This window comes from Heliangelus exortis, chromosome 2 (genome assembly GCF_036169615.1).
Source record: "Heliangelus exortis chromosome 2, bHelExo1.hap1, whole genome shotgun sequence".
NCBI classification, from domain to species: domain Eukaryota; kingdom Metazoa; phylum Chordata; class Aves; order Apodiformes; family Trochilidae; genus Heliangelus; species Heliangelus exortis.
The window spans coordinates 86271530-86289532 of record NC_092423.1 but is presented as its reverse complement, the minus strand read 5'-3'; the positions used below and the strand labels follow the sequence as shown (position 1 = coordinate 86289532).

Sequence of the window (18003 nt, the reverse complement as noted above, 5' to 3'; positions counted from 1 at the left end):
CAGGAGAAGAGCCTGGGCTGCAGCCTATAGGCAATGGGCTTTACAAAGCCTTTGCTATGGGCTATTTCAAGGGAGTTTCTGCTGCGTTTGCAGGTTTCCACCCAATCCTGGCATGCACTACAGAGGCAGATTGTGTGTCCCAGCCCTATGTCTTTATTGAGCCTTCCTGGGCTGGCTGCTGAAGACACCTGTTTCAGCCCTAAATATGACAGCAGAGAAGCACAGACCACATCCTGCCCTTTGTTCCTACATGTAAAGCATTTCAGGCCCCAGATTGTAAACACTTCACAACACCCCCACCACTAAAAAAAAAAAAAAAAAAAAAAAAAAAGGTGCATAACTTAGGTGAAATAATAGAAGCCATAAATCACTGCAATGACAGGTTTAAATATGAAACCTTTAATTTTGCATTTAACAATTTACCAACTTCTCCCTGTAGAAAGGTTCATGACGCTTCCACAAGATTTGAGTTTGAGGATGATTTTATTTTAGAAGCGAATAGCAAAAACACTAAACATGTTTAAATGAGTTTAAGAATAAAAATAATATTAACTTTAACCTTCACCTTTGTTTATACCATTACTGAACACCATTATTGTTCTTAGTCACACTGGCCCTCACTTCATGGCATCACTGTGTCAGTGCATATCAAGCAAAACCCTATTGCACAGATATTAAAGGACTAAGGGGGCAATAAGTGGTGATCCAGAAAATACACTGCTGTATTAAAACAAAAAACTGTATTTACATTGTTGAAGAATACACTGTGTTTGGACAAACATATGCCCATGAACTATATGCTCCACTTTTTTTCCATAAGGAGGCAAGAGGGCTGAAAAGTGACCCTCCAGCCCCTGAACACCATTTCTCATGTATCCAAGAGTCAAACAACAGAGCAGGGCTGTCATTGCTGTTGCCATCAGGTTCTGAGTAGGCAAGGAACAGCCTAATTTAATAAAAATTCTGTGCACCAGCATAATCTTCTAACACACTCGGAGTAGTATTTACAGAAAACAACCAAAAAAATCAACAAACCAAACCAAAATGCAAAAATTGCAAAACTCTCCTTCTTCTAACTGGAGAGAGTAAAGCAAAGTCCAGACAGCCTTCATGTTTAAACAAATCCCTTCAAAGGACATGCAGTAGGAAAAATCAGACTTTCATCAAAGTCAAAACATTGTTAGTGTGCAAAGAAAAGCAGCCTGATATTATACTAAACATATCATCTACTAGTAATTGTAAAGGCACTATTATACTGCTAGATATTGCATTGCATATCAGTGACCTATTGGCAGGAAAGTACCTTTCCTCTGGAGAACCCTTCATTTTGTTATATTGTGTTGCAGACTCCAGCAAATTGCCTTCGGTTTAATAGCTGGGGCCATGCAGCTAAAGCCATAATTCATCTGCTCTACATTTGTTTTTAAAAAAAAAGTGTCCAATGGGCCTCGGTTGCAGGGAAGATGGGTTTGCTGTATTCATTCAGCTCATGCTTTTTGCCCCAGCACAGAAGACTGAGGGAGATGGGGCCTTGCCAATGTTTCAGGTGCAGAAATGGGCAAATACAGTTCAGAGGCACTCTCAAAAGGACTTTCACCCAACCCCATGTGTTTTGTAAAGACAACAGACAGAGGGCTCCAACCTCATCTTAAGGTTTTGTTTGGATTTTCTGCCATTTAAGACATCTGTTTTGATTTAGATCATATTTTTGTAAAATAAGTCATCCTGTATACATAGACCCCTTGAATCTGTTGCACTGACTTGGTACATGACAGACCTTCAAGCTCACTGCTGGGAACTGGAGGAAATGTTCCAGACTATGCTGCAGCCTCTGCCTTTGCCACTTTCTCAAACAGGCAAACCCAGAAAGAAAAGGGGATCGTATAATTAGGTTCTGGCTGCCACCTAAGCTGACAGCAGATTTGTTTCTCAGATAGGTAATTTTGTGTTTTGTAAGCAAGAAAAAAACTGTCTAGGGAAAGCAGAGAACCCAGGCCCAGATCTGTAGGAGTCTAAATACAGTCAGCACTAGGAAAATGAGTTTTCTTCCTTTCTTTCCTCTTTTGGATCTCTTTTTAAATCATGAGGAGTCTGGACTTATCTGATAATAGTTAGATATCGCTGTTTCACTCACTTGATTTGAAAAGGGTCTTAGAAGCACAACATACATGAAAAAAAAACAAACATAACACAGCTGTCTGTTTTACTAAATTCAACTGAAAATATGGAGTGTGTCTGTCTTAGTACTTCTGGACGCATGTAGGGCACCTGGAAACAGAATTAGCTTTTATCATCTTTTTTTGAAAAATTTACTGGATAGGAAATTCCTGAGGCAACTCTTAAAGCATGATCACTTGTCATGTACCTGATAACGAATTGCTGAAATGCCAGGACATTTACTCACCCTGCCAGCGAGATGATCTGTGGGGCTTTCGAGTTTTTTCTGTCTTCCCTTACTCTAGTCCATTCATGCATGAGGTCCCTCAGAGATAAGGGACAGCCAAAGGAAATTATGTTTCTTGTTCTGGATGTAAGGTTGTTTCCTGTGACAGAGAGAACAGAAGTGACATATGAGGGCGCTGGGACAATAATTTCCAGTCATACAATAATTCATGTAGTTTCTACCTCTTGTCTTCAGCAGTACCCAATATTGAGGAATATAAAACCCCAGGAGACAGCTTCTAAATAAGCAGTCTGGGGGGGATCATAGCTTAGTAAGTGACAAAATCTTTTATGTTACCTTATTTAGTTACGGAGAGCTTATATGTCTGAGGAGAATTCCTGGTGTTCTCCTGTTTTCCTGTATAAGTATCTTATCTAAATAAATTCTCTGTGTTAAATCTGCACATTTCAATTTTTTTTCCATCAGTTTTATATATCTATTTTTTATATTTCCTCCCCTGTTGCTTAGGCATTAGAGCAATGACCATGATCCTTTCTGAAATATTAATTTGACCTCATCTTTCTATGTGTGTTCTTTTCCCTGTACCTTCTCTAAACTATCTTTTCTACTTGCTTTTCGCTCCTGAATGTTTTCCTTAAAGATTATGCTTTGGTTCTGTGGTTTTTTTGAACACCTATAGACTCCTCTTTAGGGAGGAGCTGGTCAAACCTAAGTATATTTTAAAACAGTGACGAAGCACTTCTGTTTCTCTCTTTTATGCCCTATAACACCAAGGAAGCTATGGGAAACCAGTTCAAAGTCAACCATGATAATCATCTATGGCACTTTTCTGCTCCACTTCCTTCAGAAAATTGGTACATCTGGTAGAGAAGCTGAAGGGGAGAATTCAGAGCATACATGTGAACCACATCCTCTACAACTGCTATATTGCCATGGGTCAAGGGGAGAAAAGCAGACATTCAAAACCTCAAACACATTTCACTTCAGAACACTATTAAAAGCAGAAACTGCCTACTGTCTGGCTTAGAGGATTTCAGAGCTCTCGTGAATATTTTTTCTGAACAGTCAAGACACTGGAATAATTCAGGAAAAAAAAACCAACACAAACACAATAAACCACCAGGAATGGGCAATTATTTTAAGAGCCTCACAAAGCCTAAAATAAAAAGGTCTTTCTCTTTCTGTCTCTTACTTTGGAAGTGAAATTGCAAACTTCTCTTCAAAGGTTTTTCTATTAAAGGTCAAAGTCTCCTATATGGCATCTTGTCATTTATTCCTACTTCAGTGCAACCAGCACTACAGACAAAGGAAATTCTTAAAATAAACAGCAGTATTCTCTACTTACTGCACTTAAAATGGAGTTGGGAGTTCTGTACTTTTATTTTAAGATATTAATTTCACTTGATCATTCAGCAAATTAATTTACTACTGTTTAGAAGAACACAACTATTATATCAAAATACAATGTAATTATGGGTACAGTAACTAACAATTTAAAATTCTCTTTTCCACCAGGCAAATTTAGAAATTTTGCCAAGTTATTTCTTAATAATAAAAATATTGTCATTTCAAAGCGGTACGGTTAGTATTTAGAAATTAGGGAAACCAGACCTCCGTTGGGCAGGAAGCTGGTAAGGGACAGCAGGAGCAATGAGATGTGTTTCTAGGGGAACATTGACAATAAAAGGAAGACTGAGGAACAGGTAGTTGGGAGACACTGATGAATCTCTGCCCTTGTAGATTCTCTAAATTCAGGTGAGCAAGGCTCTGGGCAACACTCTCAAGTTTGTCTCACTTGGACTAGGACATCGTTGATGCCCTCTAGAAGTCTGTTCTAACCAACATAATTCTTTGATTCTTTGAAATACTTCATTTGCTTGCTGTTTTCTTCTCTCTGAATAATAGAAGGGTGGAAGTAAAGAGAAAAACAAGGGGGGAAAAAAAAAGTAACAATTTATCTCCTATTAAATACTTTTCTGAAAGAAGAGTTGCTGAATATGAATAGAAAATACTGTGAATGGGGTAAAACTTTTAGACCACTAATTAACTAATTATTAAATGAAATTTTAGTTTTTATTTTTCATTATTATGTATATGATTTTGTAAGCCGTTCACTTTGTTTTATTTTTTTTTTCTTTTACTGAATTAATGCAGACTAAGATTAACTGATGACCCACTTCTTACCAGATTCTTGACTCATCTAGGTGCTGGAATGGATTAGCTCAGTTTTTAGGCAGCTTTCCCCATGCCAGATACTGGCAGTTCACAAGTGACATTAAAATGTGTGGGAATACATGGGACATGGAAATTGTTAGCCCAGACTTCACGAAAGGGTTTACAGGGACCTTTCATCTCTCCAGATGTTTCCCTGTGCAGAAAGATTCCTCTGCACCATGAGATGGCACCAGCATGTAGGCACCATCATTTTTCAAGTGCACACTGCATCTGTTTCTCCCTCTTTGCCTCTTCATGTTTACCCAAGAAAAAGCAAGAATTTAGCTCTATAATGTCTTCAAGCCTGAGTAAGCAGCTTAATTATTCAGACAAATCACCATTGATTTAAAAGTGTCTGAACAAATGAAATTCAGTCTTGCCAACCTTATTGAGAGGGACAGCCAGACTTCTCAGGGAATTTCCAATCATGTTACTTACATTTCTTGTTCCTTTCTGTTATTGAAGGGACATTTTTTACAATACAGCACATCTGGTATTGCAAGCACACAGTTGCTTTTGAAATCAGAGGAGATTTTGCTTTAAATGCAGACCTTCAGCTTCCTCTGAATTCAAGAGCAAATTATCTGCACTCAAAGAAAATATATGGAAAAAGAGAAGCTGACAGAAGTGATTGAAAAATAAAATGGCAGGCTCAATTAAACATCCACTGACATGAACAGGACCATGCACATCTAGTACTGTGCTACCCTTAAACATGAAGTCAAGCTCACACTGTCAGTGACTTCTTCTTAAACTGTAAATTCAATTTTTTTTACTGTCATTCCACAGGGTCATTTACCAGCAACCCATGCCTTTTTTAGTTCAGTCTTTCCAAGTGTAAGCTTTTAGACAATGGACAATCACCTTCTGCAGGATTCAGTTATCACAGCAGGCATGCTACAAAATAGAGACCCTCTATATGACGTTTACTAAATTAAGGTAGGAAGCAATGCCCCGGGCTATAAATTGCATATTACTTGTTATGTTATTTGCTATAATAGTTGAACACCAATGAGTTGCAGATCTAGCAAATATTCAAAAAAGGCTAGCCAAAAAAACTTAAAATTAAGTTCTTGACAGATAATAATTAATGCTGTACACCCCTACTGTGTATGTTATGAACAATATGCACACTATATTTATGCAGAAGAAACCAGTATTTAAAGCTCTTACATTTATCATAAAAATAGATTTTATTACAGAAAACAGTGCCTTCCCATAAAAGATTTACAATTGATTAAATAGGATGGCTTGTCCTAAAACACTTACATGATTGCATGTAAAGAAAACAGATGGTCTGTGTAACAGTAATTTGATTTCTTCCAGTAAACATTACTCATAATATAGAAAAAGCTTCTGTTGATCTCTTCCAGAATGATGTGTGCACTTTGCATCTCTCTTAAATGAAGCCTGTAATTCTGTTCAAGAAACAGCACAGCAGCTCTGGTTTCCCAACAAATCAAATAAAATCAGGTAGTCTAATGCATCATTCCTCACTTAAGAGCCAGACAACACAAAGATTGATTTTAACTTTTCACTCTCCCAAAAGTGCTTAATACAATGCCACGCTCCTTTCTCATTTACTCCTTTGTGATGCTTCAAAAAGAGAGCACCATTTCTGTCTTCGTGTCTATGTCTCATAAGCCTAAATACAATGTCTATTCTCTTCTGAAAATAGGCATCCAGAATTCTTATCCTTTATATAGCAGCAGGTGTACACGAAGTGAAAAACATCTTACTGGTGTGCCTCTATCTGTCCACCTCAAGTTTTATTCTGTCACCTGAGTCACACATGGAACACTTCTCAGGGAGCTTCAGCACACCATTGAATAAGTCTACTGAAGGTTTATGTTGCCCAGAGAGTGGATAAAATGCCATCTCCTTTTGTAAGGCAGAGAGCCCTCATAAGGTCATCTAAATCACCAAAGTCCTTGGGACTGAAAAGTTGAATGGAATTCTGTCACTTGTTCCCAAAGGATGGCAGCCTGGAATGATGAAGGATGCATGTTGCAGTTTGCAGATCTTTTTCACAGGGGTGACTACGGGTCAATCTTTCTTAAAGGCACAAATTTAACCCCTAAGAGCAAACCCTAAATCTGGCCCTAATTTTTACAGGGGTTTCCCAGAGGGGTGTATTACATCATCTGCAAGTAATAACATTCCTGAGGGGATGGAACTATGTTTGTCATTATCTTGTCTTGGTTGATTACCGTTGCTTCACTTGACTGGCCTGGACTTACCCTAGCCAACTGAAGTAAGGGCACAATCCTATTAAATGCCTGTTGGGAACACCCTAAGCTGCTGCTCTTGTTGGTGGGAATTAAGAGTTCTCAGCACATTGTAACAGGTACTCAGACCCTTGAGAAATTGGACTCTTAATTAGGTATTCCCTCATGATGTGTGATTATTTAACGTTCTGACAAGATGCCTCAGCAATCTCGCAGGCCCTGAATTAACTGCCTTAGAAAATCTCTTTGCCAACTGCAATTCTGTGAAACCTTTGTCATGCTTGGCCATGGAAGCAAATTGCATTTCATGGAGCACATGAAATGATTTACGCAATGAATTGCCTGAATTATATATAACACGAACTACCAGCCAAGCTTGAGATGTCCACTTTTAAATAGCTGTTCTTTCTTTGTCCCTTCCCTAATCCCTCACATGTGCTCCCCCCTCCACCCTTCCGTGCACACTTTTTATTGTCCCAGTTGCTGGCAGCAGAAGCAGAAGCAGCAGAAGTCCTTGTGGGGCTGTGAGATGATTCATCACCCAGTCTACATGAGGCAGATTAATACTGCCAGAGCAGTCCCTTATTATAAATTTCCCTTTCTCCTGTCTGGCACATCTGCATTATAATATTTGTTACTCACACGTAAATTTCCGACTCAAACCTATCCATCCAGGGACTGCTGAAGTTTTTTAATCTATACTGAAAATTTGAACAAAACCCCACCAGAGTAAACACTTCTGCCTTGAAGCTGATGCCATGCTATCAAACACATCAATAATAACTACAATAAGCATGAAAAGCATAGTGAAAATAAACAGCAAAGTGCAGAATGAGATAGCACATCACATAACAAATGCACACAAGAAATGGTCATCTTTTTTATCATTCTCTAAGCTTAAGGCACGATTGCCATTGGGAAAAATGACACAGCATCAACTGTTTTCCATACGTTTTTATCAACAATGCCAGTCTCAGTATTAAACCCTGGATCAAGTGTGCACAATTATGGTACTTAGTGAGCAATATTCACCTCCCCACTCCTCTGTAGAAATGGAAGCTAGAGAAGGTGTGTTTGGACCACCTACCTTAACCCCTAGGACACCCAACTACCTATCTCAGGCCCAAGGACTGTAGTCAGAGAGTATCAGCTACAGGTAACTGAACATGTGCTGTTGGTATAATATATGCTCCAAAGGTTTTATCTTTAGGAAAATATTTAATAAACTTTAAACTTCTCCATGCCTGCTGGGTTACAGCACAATTTCTGAGTCCATTATGCAGAAATCACAGCACTTGCATGCTCTCTGCTAAGACTTGTAGTTTCTGTGCTTGCAACCACTTTTCAAAAGCTGTCACAATTGCTACTAAGTCCAACTCAAAAATACACAGTTATGGAGGCTCTCACAGCCCCCTCCCTGGCCTCCAACCAAGCCAAGATTCTTGCTTTACCTGTTTACCTTTTTTGGGGGAGACTTTTTTCATCCTTCTCTTGTTAACATTTCCATTTTTAACCTTTTTAATATTTCCATCAACTAGGGTTTTTTTGTCTTTTTTGTTTTCTTTTTCATGAGCCTTCCACACAACCTTAAATTGTCTCACAAGCATCATCAAATCCACTTCCAGAATGAGGAATCTAACTTACCTCATTCTACATGCTAATTTCAACTACAACAAAAACAGTTCCTTGAGTGCTTTATACATGCTGGCAAGCATCTGCTTTACACTACTCTAACACTACTTCTATTATTCTAATAGTGTGGAAGATCGTATAAAATATTTATATCCTGAACTGCAGGCAAAATGCCCATTCTAAATTATTCTCCAGAAGCTCAACAAGATCTTTATTGATAGAAAAATACCTCAATTTAAATAATTGGGCAATTTTAGTTATTCCTTTTTCTATGAATCTCATGTTATTTTGCTGTTTCTCCCTTGGGAACGTGATCTATTTTAGTAAGTTCCATTTGCCATGTTCAAGTGTTGCCTTTGTACTAGTACAAACATCTTACCCACATCATACTGAATCACAAGGCCAGCATAGAAATAACTTAAAAAATGCTGCCAGTGCAGATCAGTGCTCTGCCTGAGCTTCTTCATTTCATTTGGAAATGGAACATGGCCTTTGAAGACAGGCTAAAGAAGCTGGGGTTGTTCAGCCTGGAGAAAAGGAGGCTCTGAGGTGACCTTACAGCAACCTTCCAATATCTGAAGGGGCCTACAGGAAAGCTGGGGTAGGGCTTTTTACACGGGTGTGTAGTGAGAGGACAAGGGGAAATGGTTTCAGACTTGGAGAGGGGAGATTTAGATTAGAAATCAGGAAGAAAATCTTTAATTTGAAGGCGGTGAGACAGAGGCATGGGTTGCCCAGCGTTGTGGCTGCCCCTTCCCTGGAAGTGTTTGAGGCCAGGTTGGATGGGGCCTTGAGCAACCTGATCTAGTGGGAGGTGAGCCTGCCCATACAGGGACGTTGGAACTAGGTGATCTCTAAGGTCCCTTCTGACCCAAACCATTCTGTGATTCTGTGATTCTATGATTCCTTGATTCTATGATTCAACAGCACCAGGCATTTTTTTGTGGCTTCATAGCAATGAAGCAATGAAGAAATTTTCTTCAGGCACAATTTTCAGCTGATTCCAGATTTGCAAACAAAGAGTTTACACATGCAGCTATTTGCAAAGACAGTATGCACAAAACTTCATCAATGTGGTAAGCTGACACCAGTCCATATGTGCAAGAGTAATGTTCATGCAGACTGAACATCCTCTCTCCCCAGAGTTGTATTCGTTTTTGTTTACTCCAATTCACCATGTGGGTATGCATGACTGCTTTAGGATCAAAAGCCCATTCTCACATAAGTCACTTGTTTCAGTGGGTTCCAATGTAAAGGCCATTGTTCCTAAAACATGGAAAACAGAATGCTTTTCCCACAATTCAGAAACTATACAGTGCAGAATAGTTGGCATTAGATTCTGCAACCAGCTAAATGCATCCATGTTTACCATGTATTGTGGAGCCACACAACAACACAACATGAAGAAGAATGACATGAGCTATTCCTCTTCAGACTTTTCCCTGGGCAGCAGCATTTTCAGTCAGTCTGGAGCCAGTAAGAATAACTCACTGAATCCACCCCAACTTTTGACTCCCTTGATGGTGCTTTACTGAGCATCATCAGCAAGGATAGGAATGAGGACACAGGTAGAGGGAAGGCAAAGTGGCACACATGAGAATGCACTGTACCTTCCTCTCTGCTGGCAGAAGGCATCAAAAGTAACTCCACTACAGCTCCCATGCAGCCTTCCACATGTCAGGCAGGCTCTTTGAAGGTGGGTATCACCTCAGTTGACAGCTGAAGTCAGCTGTCAAGCAGATGTCCAAGCTAGTGGCCTATTATTGGGCCTGGGCAATCTCCTCTGCAGACTGTCACATGTGGTTCTGTCTACATTTAGATTCAGTGTCTACTCGAGCTGGCCTTTCCCATCTCAGGGCCCATTGCACACAATTTCCCTGACAAAACCAGGGGCACAGTGCAACTGATATGTGAAGAGCACCTCCTGAAGTGAATGGACATGCTTTGCCCTCCAGCCTGACTCCTGTTAATGAGGGCAGGAATGGGCAAGGGCAACAGGAGGAAGGGAAGCTAGCAGGAGGGAAAGAGCAGGTTTTCCTTTACTGTCTTGCTCTTGTCAATTTTCCCTTTGCCCCAGCACTACCACCTGGGAAGACACCTGCCAAGACAAGGCAATAAGGCTTTTTTCCAATGACAAATGAGACATTAAGCAGTGCCTGCTTTTCCTGACCTGCATGACTCTGCTTCTTTATTTTCTAGGCACTTCCCACCACGGTGTCCACCAGCACCTTCTCTCCTATCTCTCCTGAGAGCTCCCTTCTCCTTGTCTGAACAGAAGTGCCCTCAGAGCAGCTCCCAGCCATCTGGCTGCTAGCCCCTTCAGCCCAGGCCAGGTCATGAAGCCAGGGAGGTCCAGCACAGCCAGAGGAGTAACTGGACTGGTCATTCATTTCTTCTGGGCTAGACAAAGGATGTAAATCCCCAGGACTCTCAGCTTCAGTAGGTCCAAAAGAATAAAGTCAATCACACTCAAAATCCAGATTTTCCAGGAAAAAAAAAAAAAAAAGCAGTTATGTTATTCTGTCTTGTGGCTTAACTTCCCTCTCTTCAGTCAGTTTGTGCAAAACTGCAATAATTCTGACTGAAAAGTCGCTCTTGGATGCATTTAAATTGTATACATTTCCGTTACTGGTTATGTAGACACCATGCTGACCCTGCTAATATCTATAAGGAAGCCTGAGTCTGATTTTTTCCTCTCTTTCAACCTGACCCTCATGCGTGCTCCTGCATTCCCACTTTTATTTTCCCCAGTAGAAGGAAACACAGCTTGAAAAGTGAACAATGAACATCCATAACCCAGTAAGCACTCATCCCATGTGTTAGCTTTTCAAATGATTTTTCAGTAGAAGTTTATCAGCTGTCTTGCTACTGGATAGTAAAGCACTCAGCCAAACAGCACCTTCTCTACCTTACTACTTTAATGATGCTTAAAATTCCTACATAAAATAGAATCAATTCTCAATTATTTGAAGTATGTAAAACAGTTTTGCACTGCTCTCTTTTTTATTTTTTCCAGTTACTACCAAATGTAAAATCACAGAAATTACAAAATAAATCTTGTTTATTGCTCAGTAAATATACTCAATAATATACTGCTCTGTAGTTCTCATTAAAGAAAACAACTTGACAACAGAATTATCCAAGTATCTGAAATAATTAATTTCAGACCTGTTCCAGGCCTGGGACCTGAAAAGACTTTCCACACATCTGTTCCTTCACTAGTTCCTTGGATGGGACCCCCGGAACAACAGAAATGGCTCAATCCTGCTTAAGTAGTTATATCTTGCTCTACAGCAAAACAGAAGAGCATCTTACATTGCTGAGAGAGCCCTTTGCAATATTACTGCAGAAATAGCAAGGTAAATGATTTTAATTTCTGTTTTAATCTAAATATGTCTTACCCCACTGTGTTGACATAACCTTAGCATCAGACTATTGTTGACTATCAGACATGTTGACTGTTTCAAGGTGTCTACCACCAACAGTCAGCAAACAAGTACATGGATGAAATGTCCAAAAGGCTGCAGCCTACTTAAGAATTGCCTTTTGCCTAAAATTTCAAGTAGACTCCAGTAGTCTGATACTTCAGTTAACCTCAGAGAGTCCAGTCCCACGAGAGGACTGATCTCAGATGTGAAGCTGACTTGTTTATTTTATATTTAAACAGCCTGTGCATATTGTATGCTCTGCAGAGCAAGGAGGCAGATAAGACTTTAAGTCAAGGCATTCAGCTACTTAGCAGTATGTCCCAAGGTGACAGGGAGGGTTGAGTTTTTGCATTCTCTCTTTCAGAGACCTGCTCAATAAAGACAAAGAAGAAAATACAGACCAACCACATGAGTAAGAAGTGCCGTGTAAGACACAAAAGAAAACCTGTTGTGCTTCAAATTTGCCTGCCCTAAGATCTTCAGTGACAACTTGCTGTCAGCAGGTAGGATTCTATTGATGCAACTCTCTTTCCCCTGGCAAAATAAGAACCAGGTTCCCCAATACTGATTTTAATATCAAAACATGTTCAGAGAGAGTCTTTTTCAGGTTCTCTCTGAAAATCTTGCTTGGCTTTATGGCTTGTCACAGCTGACATGATTCTTAATCAGAGCTCCTTTAAAAAACACAGTGAATAGATAATAATATCTAGAAAACTAGGACATTAAAACTTTGATTCACATAGCACATCACTCCAGTCATCATACATTATGCATAGCTGTACTATATTTTGAAGGAAACCGCTGTGACGTGTTTTCAGTGGCAGATCTATTCATGGCTACAGAGTCATATCAGCATATCAAAAACCAGAATTCTGATCTCTGGAAGATCTTCAGATAACCAGATAGAACATCAATACAGGAGCATTTTACCCCAAAACAGAAATATTTTGGATTGATAATGAAGCACTCGGATTCCATATTGCCACAGTGGTATCTCATGGGAGTTACATTTAAGTGCCTCAGCAGCCCCATGCCAAGGATATTTAGTTTTCCTAAAACTGCAGTTTTACATGTGAAGACTATGTTTTTAGAAATATTTAGAATCCAGTTGGTATACAATAAAGACCCATAGCTGCTTACTTTTATCATGTTAGTTTCGCTTTTTATAGCAATGGGAATCATTGACAAATTGGTATTGACTCTGATCTCTTTAACTGTTATGCAGATCAATTTTCATCCTTATCATTTACTTGACAGTACTAACATCATATCCCCAATTTAATGATGTGACTGACTTTAAAGATTCATAAATTCATTACAGCAGTACATATCAAGGTTAAAAGAGGGAGAATTCCCTTATCAGTATGAAGGACTCGTACAGTTTGCAACAGTCCTAGATGAAATTACCCTTTTGTCTTTCAATAAGCAGAAATCTCCTGCAGTGGCAAATGTTCATAATGCAGTTTCATCTTGGCAATCATCTGAAAAGCATCTAATTTAATTAAAGCTTTAGGACAAAGTGATCTCTCCTTTAAAAATTAAATATTTATGTTAACACACATATCACTTAATTGGCATAACATATCAAAGGGTATTAATTGATTGTACAGTGTGTAAGGACTGAAAAAAAAAAAAGCACAGCTTTAAAAGTCTTTCCTATATTAAACACTAAATAAAAAATTGCAAGGGAGAGAAAGGGTATCAAAGATATATAATAATAAGCAAGAATTAAGACAACTGAGATTTTAAAGGTCATTAGCTCTAAGCTATCACCATGCTAACCAGTGTCAGTACAAGCTGTATGACAAGTCACTAGAAATGCTGTGCTCACAGAAGTCACATTAACTAATTCTGGATATGAGAAAAAGAACAGGAGCAGAGATTAGGGAGATCCTAGGCTCAACAGTAGGTCTGTGTATTCTTGGTCATTTCTCACTGCTGAACACTTGATTCCAGAGTTGCTCCAAAGGAGCTATAAGTGGTACAATACTATCTCTGTCAATATTAAGTGTATAAAGAAATAGCTACAGCCTACATTATCTCAACAAAGATTAAAAAAAAAAAAAATTGTCACATTTTATTCAATTATCTAGCAGACAGAGACAGAATTTAAATATGTGAAAGCCACCCTAATTGGAAATATCCTTTTCCAGGTTTTTTTCTGCCTTTTTCCTAGGGAATTAGAACATACCTGTGAAGGGGAGGAGGTAAGAATTTGTCTGAATAGTTGCTAAAATTAACTTAAATATTCAGTTACAGGCCATGTCTTCAGCTAACAAGCACTTACTGATACCTTTTCACGTAGTAAGAAACTGTCTTCTACATGAACAAGTAGCTCAATGGGGAATTTTCAAGCTACTTCATGGAGGAGAATCAGAAATTGACCTCATATACCACTTTTTGAGGTCTTACATGCTCTACAGTTAAAGCCACATTTTCTTTATTTCTCTATCACGTCGGAAAAGAAAACTAGAAATTAAGAGGCTTAGATGTTCAGTACCAACTCAAGGGACTAGTACTGGTGCAGATATGTGTAATTACTACATAATATAGACATTTGGAAGTGTAAAAGCTGCTCGTTGAAGTTGCAAATATTGGCAAATAAAGTCTGTTTAAGCTATAGTGTTAGCACTTTAAAACTGTCATGAACAGATGCTTTTACCAAATGTAGTCCTTTTAATGTTGTATACGGGGTTTAACCCAGGCTGGGTCCTTCCAGAAATACTTGTGGCAACATCAGAGACAACACAAGCGAGGGAATAAAGCAGTGGGGTGGAAGGAGGACAAGGTATCTTCCTTCAGTGGCAGTATAAGCTTAAAGCACTTGATCTCATCTCCACTCTCTTTCCTAAAAGCAGAAAATCATGCAGAAGAAAGAGAATATCTCATCCCCAAAAAAGAACTCTTCAGTCTACATCCCAGAAGTAGCTGGGAATACAGTCAGTGGACTTCTCCCAGCATTTAATTTAAAATTATCTTAATATTTAGTCTTTATCTCAAACTTTATTGAATTTGGAGAAGTTTTCTCCTTGTAAATATCCTAATTGTAAGTACATTTACAAACACTTGTATAGGAGCAGCTGCGTATAAATCTTTCCAGCAGAGTTCTGTGCATGTTCATTTGGCTATTTGCAGTGACCTTTCTCACTATGATTTCCTTCAAAAATTGCATACTATTCATCAGTGTTCTAGGATTGTGTTTTACAGTTAAGTAGAACATTTTGTTCCCTGAGGGCCTTTAGAAACAAAAGGAAATTTGACAGCAGGGGCTAGGGTCAAGTTACCCATTGGCACTGAATTACTTCAGCAAGAGGGATTCCATCACTTCTCTGGACAACCTGTTTGCAATTTTTGTTTGTTCTCATAAGTGAAAAACTTCTTCTTTACAGACTAATGAAAGGTAGTTATAAAGAAGATGGAGGTACCAGGCAATGGGCATCAGTGGATTCAAAGGGAAATTTCATCAGTCTATAGCAAGCCCAATTCAAAACCCTGCTCTCAGCTGTAGGTGGGCTCAGATGATCTCCAGAGACCCCTTCCAATTTAGGCTTTTTCCTGCTTCTACACAGGAGGGCAGCAGGCACAATGAAATTTCTGAAAGAGCTTCTATGGCCGGCAAGAAGCAGCAGACTGGAACTCTTCAACAATGAAACAGAAAGGAGAGAGGACAGACAGGGCATAGACAGAGGTTTATAGCACCATGGAAGACCCAGAGAAGTATGGAACAGGTATTAGATCTTTCCCACAATATAGGAAAGGGGATATAAAGTGACATTTCCAAAGGGAAGACTTGAATGAAAGAAAAAGTACTTTTACCAACACTACATAAGTGACCTGTGAAAATTACTGATGTATTTTCTGGGACTGAAACTGGTCCCTCAAGGCCTCTTAATAGAAGAAATGCAGAATCAAACTCTGGACAGGAAGTTACTAAGCACTGAGCTCACCAAACCTGTGAGAGTATATCACGGCAGGTATCACAGGAGGTACCCATGCCTTTTCTGAAAGAATTTTCCATATCTGGAAAACTAGAGCTCCTAGGAGAATAAGAATGTTTTACCTAAAAAAAGCCCAACAAAAATAAATTCTGATGACTCTCATTTCTGTATCAGGAAAATATTCATGAGCTCAATGTCTCATCCCTGCTTTCCTTTTATTTTTTTTTCCTTCTTTTTTTATTTTTCAATTTTTGTATTTTTTATTATTTCCACTAAAAAGCCCAAGTCTTTTCCTGAGAACAAATTATATCTTGAAAAATGTACCACCCTCCTAATCTTTTGGATAGCTGGCTATATAACAACTGGCATTTGGCCTATTTTTCTTTTTTAACTGATGCTGGGAGCATTGAGATGGAAGAAGTACCATGCATATGATTATAGCAACAGTAGGAATTCTCCTGGCTTTACAAATGAGAGCCATGGCTTACCACAGGGAAGCCACAGAACGCCTTAAGGCCCCAACTGTAGCAGCCTGTCTAAGCCTGCTGTGCAGCAGGATTTGTTTCTTAAAATTCACAATTTACATCTTTGTGCCAGAAGGGAGGCTGCACATTCATCTAAAAAAGAAAAACAAACAAACAAACAAACAAAAGTATAAACTTTATCAGTAGCTTTTGATAATTATTGATCTATTTCCTCTAACAGAAATGCTCCAAGGGAAACCTGACTCATTTAAAGGTGGAAAGTGTTTTCTTGGTAGCATTCTCAGCTGCAGTGCTGCCCCATCACTGCGGAGCTCTGGTTAGTGAATTTTTCCTGTCACACAAGCTAAGAGGTGGCTAAGGGTAGCTAAGTTGTCCAGGCACACCAGGAGGAGTACAGAACAGGAACTGTCATAAGATCTATCTCTGCTGTACTCAGTGCCAGAACACAAACTGGTTTCATTTCAGCCATAAATTCATGGAATCACAGAATTGTCATGGTTGGAAAAGACCTCTAAGATCACTGTGCCCAACTGTCAACACCCTCCCCCAGATAAAATAAAATAAATAAAATAAAATAAATAAAATAAAATAAATTAAGTCTATATCTACATCACCATGCCCACTAGAGCACATCCTAAAGTGCCTCATTTACACATTTTTTAAATACTAATGCATGGTTGATATATGATTTCAAAATTTCTCTAGGATTTTACACATTACTAACATTAGAAGAATAAGCACTAAAAATGTTAGTTCTTAAATAAAAGTTTTTTCTGGAAGATCCAAATTTCACTGCTGTTTTTTGCTGTGATAAAGTATCAAAACCAAGTGGCAGTATCCTATAATGATACACATCTTTGAACTATATTAACAGGCATCCTGTTCCACAGTTTTAACAAATTTTAAGTCTGTGGATTGCATCCATTATGTCAAAATATTGATAAAAAATTCAAACATCCAGATTTGAGTGACTTATAACACACGGCTCAAACACTTGCTTCCCAAAATAAACAGCACAGAATTCAATTTATTTCTATTTTGCTTTTTCTAAGTTCTTAAAAAATCAGAGGTAAATTAGTAAGCAAGTTTATATATAAATATGTCATTTATATATAAATATGTTGTGAAGCATCATTTAATTCTTTTCTGATAAAATGCAAATTCTTGAAAGGATTCGAATCTGCTTATATAAAAATATTTGTATATTCAGTAGCAGAGAAATGAAATTTTATTTTGCAGATGATGGTAAGCATTGTCCAAAAGTGCTCCATTTTGTTTAATTTCAAGCCACTACATTTATTTCCTGTTGCAGTAATCTGCAGACTGCAGTTTTTCTGTTAGCTTTGATTTGTGAAAATCGGTTGTCAGTTGTGTTCTTTAGGAGAGATATTCTCTGAATTGCCTTGGTTTCACCATAGAAAGCATGCATTTTTGTTTTCTGATATGTTTGGACAGATTAGAAGGCCAAGGAACTAGAACAAGAATATAAGAACGTATTTTAAAAACAAAAAAAAAAAACAAGACAAACAACCCCACCCACTTGCATAAATTTGCTGTTTATCTGGTGAGATTTAATGAGAAAATAGCAAATTTGAAGTTACGTTGATGACTATCAAACATTAATGTAGGGCAATGGATTTTACAAGATCTAAAAGATATCTAGGAAAGAAAAAC

At 38.5% G+C, this 18003-nt stretch overlaps 1 protein-coding gene and 1 long non-coding RNA gene across 3 annotated transcripts in view; one reads left to right on the top strand and one right to left on the bottom strand.

Moving 5' to 3' along the window:
* The window catches only part of LOC139792890 (poly(rC)-binding protein 3-like), a 510075-nt gene that overhangs the window by 402545 nt on the left and 89527 nt on the right, over positions 1-18003 (bottom strand). For both annotated transcript variants that reach the window (XM_071736835.1, XM_071736837.1), the window contains exon 2: positions 2405-2543. The gene's annotated coding sequence lies outside the window, so the exon portion shown is untranslated. The remainder of the gene's footprint in view (positions 1-2404; positions 2544-18003) is intronic.
* Positions 9403-15629, top strand: LOC139793731 (uncharacterized). The gene is made up of 4 exons (XR_011724754.1): positions 9403-9554; positions 11645-11837; positions 12273-12409; positions 15476-15629. It is a non-coding gene; the product is annotated as an uncharacterized lncRNA (long non-coding RNA).